Source organism: Pelophylax lessonae (assembly GCF_965119305.1).
Source record: "Pelophylax lessonae genome assembly, chromosome: 13".
Classification (NCBI taxonomy): Eukaryota; Metazoa; Chordata; class Amphibia; order Anura; family Ranidae; genus Pelophylax; species Pelophylax lessonae.
In genome coordinates, this window is record NC_138780.1 from 152,760,368 (window position 1) to 152,767,274 (window position 6,907).

The window sequence follows — 6,907 nt, forward strand, 5'->3', positions numbered from 1 at the left end:
GGGTTTTGGATCCCACTAGGTTTCACTGACACTTTTTTCTAGCCTAGAGCAATTTTTATACCGGCCGAAAGGCCTGCCACTATGTATTGCATGGGCACTTGTGACCTTAATAGGTCTTTTTCCTCTCCCTAACTGGGGGGTCTCTCTTTGAGAGAGCAATCTCCTAATACTTGGTGGACCGGCTGGTCCCTAGGAATTGGAGGCCCCTTGATTTCAGACAGGTAGACTAGAGTCTCTTATCCCTATTAGAAACCCTGCGCCCCAGGGGGTTCAGGAATCAAGACCTTTCCTCTTTGGAGGTGGGACCACAAGCACCCCCATGCACTTTGTTTGTGCTGAGGTTTCACAGTTCTCAGTACTGCACCGTGGAACTCAATAAAAAAATCACTACTGTATCCTGTAACAGGTGGAGGTCAGAGAGGAACCAGCGAAATCTGAGAGATGGACAGTCTCAGAAGTGTTGGTTTCAAAACAAATTTCAAATGAAGATTTCTCAGCATCGAAGTTCAGCTGTATGGACAGCAGGAAAGGTGAGTACAGTACGTCGTGTCTTCTTTTAGAGGTATTGCTGGATTGATTTTTTTTTTTTCATAAAGCAACGGGGTTGTTTTAACTTACTGTTGCTTCTAGAAGCGTTGCAGTCTTGTTTTAACTACAGGTTCACTTTAAATGCTTCTGTAAGTAATTTCGGTGACATCCACGGTCATTGTTTGTAAGAATGATTTCAAATATGCATTGATTTATTCAGCTTATTGTTACTTTTTCCTGTCCTTTTTTTCTAAATTTTATTTGACAAAGGAATGTTTCAATGGTCATAGTTTAAGATCTCGGTGGTGTCACGCTTCCTGAGCACACAAAGGCCCCCTTTTAAAATAACAGTTCTTTAATTCCCTTTGGCAAAGCAACAAGGTTAAGCTATTTCAAAACAACTGTTTTGCATAATAAAACATGTTTTTGGACAACAGTGTGGTGCCACTAAATGCCCATAGTAGAATAACACTTAGAACAGAAAACACTGAGCGATTGTATTTAGATATGTGCTAGAGCATGAAGGTGAATTTCAAAGAAGGTATATATATCATTTTTTTTTTACTGGAATTAAAAGAAAATGTATTTATCCATGTGATAAATAGATCAGGCATCACTAAATGGCGGACTGTGAGCCGGATGTGGACCGATCCACTGTCCCATCCAAACCGTGGACATTTAGGAGCTTTTTCTGTCCTCCAGCTTCCACCGTTGTCATTATGAAGGCCCGTACACACGTACCGATCGTCGGCATACAAACGTCGGCGGACGAAAGATCTGCCGATTGTACGCTTGTTAGTATGGTGCCTCCGACAGCTGTCTGCGCACATTCTGCGGACAAGAGTCTTTCTTGCAAGCATTAAAATTTTTGTATGCCGACACCAGAACGGACGATTGTTCGCCAGTCAGTACAGAATTCTGCCGACAGACCGCAGATTTGCAAGACTGGGCATGCTCAGAAAAGAAAAAACACAGGGAAAGTTAACCATTACATGACATCACTTCTGCAGTCGGCTGTAGTCGGCGGACAAAATTCTTGGGCAGTCTTTGCACTTTTCAACAGACACCGACATCCCGGGGAGAAAAGACGAACGTTTGTATGCCGACGATCGGTACGTGTGTACGGGGCTTAACAGCAGAGCGGAGATCGGGAGGCAGGACAGATCATAAGAGAGAGGTACAGTAGAGCTGCATGGAGCGCGGGAGCAGGAGCTGCCCAAGATAACGTCACAGATTAACTAGCAGGTGATTGGTTGCTAGGACACAGAGCGGTCCTAGCAACCAATCACCAGCAAAGTTAATCTCAGCAGCTCCTGCTCCTGTGCAGAAAGGACTGCTGGACGGGGGGGGGGGGGGGGAGAGTGATGTAAAGGAGTGGAGCAGACTACTGTGTGTGTGGGGGAGGGTTGATGTAAGGGAGCAAAGCACACTACTGTGGGAGGATGGGGGTGATATAAAGGGGGCAGAAAGGACTACTGGGGGGAGATGAGATGTGATGTGAAGGAGTGGAGCACACTTCTGTGTGTGTGTGTGGGGGGGGGGGTTGTGGGGGGTGATGTGAAGTGGGTAAAAGGGACTACTGGGGGGTGATGTGAAAGGGCTGAGGATACTACTCTGTGTGGGGGGGGGGGGGGGGACAAAGAAGGAAACTACTGTGGGTGGGGGGGTTGTGTGAGAGGGGCAAAGGACACTACTAAGGGAGGGGTAGAGGAGGACACTACAGTTGGGGGTGATGTGAAAGGGGCAAAGAACACTACTAAGGGAGGGGTAGAGGAGGACACTACTGTGGGGGGTAATGTGAGAGGGGCAAAAGAAAACTACTGGGGGAGGGGTAGAGGAGGATCTACTGTGGGGGGGTTGTGTGAGAGGGGCAAAGGACACTACTAAGGGAGGGGTAGAGGAGGACACTACGGTGGGGGTGATGTAAGAGGGGCAAAGGACACTGCTAAGGGAGAGGTAGAGGAGCACACTGCTATAGGGGTAATGTGAGAGGGGCAAAAGAAAACTACTGGGGGAGGGTTAGAGGAGGACAATACTGTGGGGGGGTGATGTGAAAGGGGCAAAGGATACTACTGAGGGAGTGGTAGAGGAGGACACTACTGTGGGAGGTGATTTGAGAGGGGCAAAAGAAAACTACTGGGGGAGGGGTACTGGAGGACACTACTGTGGGGGGGGGGTGATGTGAGAAGGGCAAAGGAAACTACTGGGGGAGGGGTAGAGGAGGACCATACTGTGGACGGTGATGTGAGAGGGGCAAAGAACACTACTGGGGGAGGGGTCGAGGGAGGACCCTACTGTGGGAGGGTGATGTGAGAGGGGCAGAGGACACTACAGGGGGAGGGGTAGAGGAGGACCCTACTGTGGGGGTTGATGTAAGTGGGGCAGAGGACACTGCTGTGGGGGACAATTCTGTGGGGGTGGTGATGTGAATGGGGGTTCAGAACACTACTGTGAAGGGGCAGAGGACATTGATATAAGATCAGGATCGGGATGTAAGAGGAGAGGGGGCTGTGATGTGAAGGACCTGAGTGATTGGAAGAACATGTGAATTGGACCTCTGCTGGAAGAAAGTTTTACTGATTGGACCTCCGTGAATTTTAATATATTGCCCCTGGTATAGATAGTAGGTATTCACATTCTACTGGACTAGTTCTTTAATAGTGAAGGCACTTCACCACTCATCCAAGTGGGTTCCTTAGTTTAAATGAGTATCCCTAACACATCCCAGCAGTTATATCCATAGAGCAACTCAATCAACTTATTCCAATAATATGAAATGTGAAAAAGGCAATTGTTGTCCAAAAACATGCTGGAAGGTGTGAAAGTTTGCTTTCCTGAACATTCTGTCTTCACAGGAAAGGGTTAACAGTGGACAGTGCAGTCTCCAATCAGTTTGTTAGCTTGGAGAGGGGAGGAGGAAGGAGGATCATAGGAGACCTGTAGCATACTAGGCTTTGAGGCTGTGTGTTTCGATTGATGCACACAGTATAGGGAGACACAGGGGTTGATTTATTAAAGGCAAATAGACTGTGCACTTTGGGATGCAATTGCACTCATTTTTCCCCTTGACTTAGTGAATGAGGTGAAGCTCAGCTGATTTCCATCATCCTGATTGTGTGTCCTTTACAAAGATGGCTCCATTGGACACTGCAAGAGACAGAAGACACCCTGAAACCAGAAACCTGGGGCAGCATTCATGGCACCACCATAAATAGGCAAGGATTAAAAGATATAGAAGTTGCATACTCATTGGTAAATCAGCTCCCCAGCTTTTATTTATTTATGTAAAACCATAAGGTTGGGTTCACACTTGATTTGCATGTGGCTCACAGCAGGGGTCCGGTGCGTCCCCGCTCTCCATTTCAGGGACGAATTACGCCCAAATTTTTACTTGAATTCAGACCTGAAACAGAGCAAAAGACGCACCGAACCCCTATGCAATGCGCTCCGCAGCCACCCTAGAAATGTGTGAACAGGCTCCATTGAGAGCCGGTCACACTCTCCTGTCGCAAACCCACATCCAATTCCCATAAGTGTTAACCCAGCCTTATCTCAAAAGGAAAAAAAAACTGCTGTATCTGCTTATAAAGTTTTACTTGGAGTTTTTCTTTAATTAGTGTAGCATTACCCCCTAGGGAGCTGCTGAGTTTGGATTCCCCTGGGTTACCCGTAGCAACAGTCCGTAGAAACTTGTCACTTTAACACTTGGCTCAGACAATGAACAGTCCAGGGGATTTGTTTTTTTTTGTGTTGGATGGGAGAAGGGATGAGTGGGATACTCCAATTTGAACTATGCACAATTCCTGAGGACAACTGACTGTAGAATGCGGCAAGGCCGCTGCTTCACCTTGCCACTGAAGTGAAGATAAAGAATATGTACTCTGACTTTGATTACTCTTCAGGATCTAACTTGGCACCCCCTTTCTCGCTGACTGTGTGCGCTGACCTTCTGTCCACTGACACCCTCCTGGAGTGGTCCCCGTCCTGGGCAGACTCCTGGCAAGCTCCCTGGTACTTTCGGACACTGTTTTTCCTCAGGTCGCTCTGCCACTTGCTCCACTGTCAGTATCCACAGGACCTCTTCGCTCAGCACCATACTTCTGGTCCACTAGGCTGACAGCCTGTGACCACCTTCCTCAGCAGCAGGAGGAGAGACAGCCGTCACCCTCCTCGTGGGACCTGGCTTCCCGCCCAAAGACCACCCTGTCACATGTGCCCTTGGCTTATATAATGTATCCCAGGATGCACTACTGCCTGTGCCAACCCTCTGGGGAAGTTACAAAGCCTGTGTGTCACTGGCTAGGTTTCCTCCACTGTCCAACAGGCTCCCCTATTGGACACAGTGGGGACACTCCCTCCGACCAAGTGAATCACACCTGGACACATGCAACAGGCATAACTACTGATCAGGCTCCCCTGTGAAGCAGGCAGAGCAAACTATACTTTACCTAGCACCTACCTAGAAGGGTGCTACATCAGGTTTGTGTGTTTAAATCTGCTAGGACACCTAACACTCCCTTCCCCCCAGACTGACAATGCTGCTGTCCAAATGTGCCCCCTGTGCTCCTTCATCCAGAGTGGGAGCACTATAATACAGGAGGTGTGCTAATGTCTAGATCACCAAGTGAAAACAGAGGGGGAAAAAAGGGGGGAAAAAAGAACACTAAGACCCCTTTCATAGTTGCCAACATTTAACAATTTCCAGGGACACTTTGCAGCACAGCTATCATTTACCACACCCACTTCTCTGAAACTCCGCCCACTCTGCATAATTAATCTCGCGTACTTATCAGATTATAGAGTCTACTCCAATATAGAGAGAATTACAAGAAATTAAAAAGGGAATTTCAAACTTAAAGCGGAATTCCGGCCACAGAATCGTTTTTTTTATCAATACCTCCCAAACTGTCACCCCCCCCCCCCCCTCACACATCAACTAATCCTGTTTTTACAGTATAATAATCGATTGGAAATTAGAAAATCTTACTTTATAAAAAGTCTCCTGAGCGCCGCCATCTTTGTCCGGGTTCCCCTGAAGCTGCTGTGTTAATGAATGCCCTGCTCCCTTGTTCGAGAAGGAGAGGGGCTGGTGAATGCAGCGCGAAATCTCGCGCATGCCCAGTACTATGCGATCGGCATAGTATAGGGATGCCTATCATCGCATTATTTCCTGTTTGGAAATAAAGCGATGAGAGGAGCGGCCGGCCGCCTACGTCACTGCCCATTGCATCCTGGGAGCGACGAGTAAGAGCTCCCAGGACGCATTGCGGGACAGGAAGTGACGGCGCGGGCCGCGGCCGAGGAAGTGGATGTAAAGGTGAGTATATTATCCTCTGTAATAAGGGAAGTAAAAAAAAAGAAAAAGCCGGGAATATCCAATTCTTGCTCAGGTAAGGATAAGGAAGCGGATGCCATAAAATCTAAAGGCATGATTTTGTGGCTGGAACTCCGCTTTAAGGAATAATTCTCCCATTCAGCTGCACTACTTCTGCGTAACATTTATGGGCAGCCTGATTAACAGGCGCTTCCAGGGACAATATAAATTACCTGGGACAGGCTCCAATTTGTAGGGACTGTCCCAGGAAAAAAGGGACAGTTGGCAAGTATGCCCTTTCACACATACGGTCCGTTCAGTTCATCAGTTCAGTCACGTCAAAATGTATCAGTTTTTCATCTGTTTTTTCATCCGTTTTTCATCCGTTTTTTTTTACATCCACTACCAATGGAAAAACGGATGAAAAACGGACCGTTTGTCCGTTTACATCCATTTTTCGTCCGATCCGTTTTTTTGACGGATGAAAAGTAGGGCATTTATCCGTTCCAAAAAACGGACATTGACGGAAGCGGATGAAAACGGATGTTAACGGATGATCATCCGTTTTTACATAGAGATGCATTGATGTCCGTTTTTCATCCTTTAGCGGATGGATGAAAAACGGACAAAGGGGCCGTATGTGTGAAAGGGGCCTAATGCAGAAACTTCTGGATTGGTAAGCAGCAATATATTCCATTTTTGGTTTTGGGTTTAATATCACTTTATGGTAAAACGAGCAGCCTTCATATAACACCAGTGGAACGTTTCCTGGACTGGCGCTAGCAGATCACTGAATGGTTTTACTGGTTGCCTGGTATTGCATTTTACCAGTGTGACAATAAGGGGAATGGGCCTGGTGACTGTGCCTTCCCTGTCTGAAGGAGCCATAATCGTGTGTGAATCTGTAACAGGAGATGTCAGAATGTGCTTCTCTCTGTCTATATTTAGGCCAGGAGGCAGACATACCGTATTACTGAAAAAAAAAAAAAAAAAACTTCCAGGAGGGGAGTCAATGCCCACGTGACACCCGAGTAGTACTGATTGAATTTTCTAGATGTCTGTGTA